We start from the raw sequence: 1,239 nt of genomic DNA, 5'->3' as shown, positions 1-1,239 counted from the left end.
CTCTCTCTCTCTTAGTACTATTTTTATTTAATGAGTGATAAAACTTTTGGTCCTATGCTTAAGAAGCGCAAGTTTTCTGTAGCTGGTCATAATACCCCTCAGATCCGGAAAATAAAAAATAAAGAAGTTGTTAAATGGTTAGCCATATCTCGAGTTTTCTTTGCCTCTGTTTCGTTTCTTAGTTTCCGGTATGAATTAGTTTACGTATCTTCTGGAATTCTTGAGAGTATGAACTTAGTACATAGCACTTTACTGTGCAAATATCACTATCATGAAACTTCCTGGCAGATTAAAACTGTGCTCCGGACCGAGACTCGAACTCGGGACCTTTACCTTTCGCGGGTAAGTGCTCTACCAACTGAGCTACCCAAGCACGACTCACGCCCCGTCCTCACAGCTTTACTTTTGCCAGTACCTCGTCTCCTACCTTCCAAACTTTACAGAAGCACTCCTGCGAACCTTGCAGAACTAACACTCCAGAAAGAAAGGATATTGCCGGGACATGGCTTAGCCACAGCCTGGGGGATGTTTCCAGAATGACATTTTCACTCTGCAATGGAGTGTGCGCTGATATGGAACTTCCTGGCAGATTAAAACTGTGTGCCGGTCCGAGACTCGAACTCGGGAGTCCGAGTCTCGGTCCGGCACACAGTTGCCAGTAAGTTTCATATCAGCGCTCACTCCACTGCAGAGTGAAAATCTCATCGCTATCATGTCGGTTAAATTTTTGAACGCTCCTTGTAAAGAAACTTCTAATAGTTTACTATACGGTACGGTAACACATTGTTGCTTTACTGTGTTCTGAAAGTGTTCTTTATCTGTTCCTCTGCACACGCTAGTGAACTACTGTTTTAAGAGTTAAAGCCTGCGGGCACAAAGAGCATTTCACAGTGTTGCCCACGGCAAGAACTATCAATCAGTACAAATATTTTCTTTACAAATACGCAGTTATTTCGAACCGTAAGCATTTGTACTAATGTACAAATCACCGAATTAGCAAGATTAATAAATTATACGAATTACTATGTAACATCTTAAGACTGATCGAGCGAGGCGCCGCAGTAGTTACGGCTCCGAGCTAGTATCTGCCACTAACGGGTTTCCAATCCCTGTCCAGCCACTGGATTTGGTTTCAGTGTCTATCTTATGCCTTGTAAGGAACGGCATTTCCTAACCTATACGAGTCAAACGCGAGCTTGAATTCCGTCTCTATCGATCACGTCGTGGACGGAACGCAGA

The 1,239-nt window shown here is 43.3% G+C and overlaps 1 non-coding gene across 1 annotated transcript; it reads right to left on the bottom strand.

Annotated features, from left to right (window-relative positions):
• Positions 1 to 298: 298 nt before the first annotated feature.
• Trnas-cga (transfer RNA serine (anticodon CGA)) lies at positions 299 to 373 on the bottom strand. The gene has a single exon. It is a non-coding gene; the product is annotated as a tRNA-Ser (tRNA).
• Positions 374 to 1,239: the final 866 nt, after the last annotated feature.

The sequence above is a fragment of the Schistocerca nitens genome, chromosome 3 (assembly GCF_023898315.1).
Source record: "Schistocerca nitens isolate TAMUIC-IGC-003100 chromosome 3, iqSchNite1.1, whole genome shotgun sequence".
Taxonomy (NCBI): Eukaryota; Metazoa; Arthropoda; class Insecta; order Orthoptera; family Acrididae; genus Schistocerca; species Schistocerca nitens.
The sequence above is the reverse complement of the archived record's forward strand: the minus strand, read 5'-3'. Positions and strand labels throughout refer to the sequence as shown.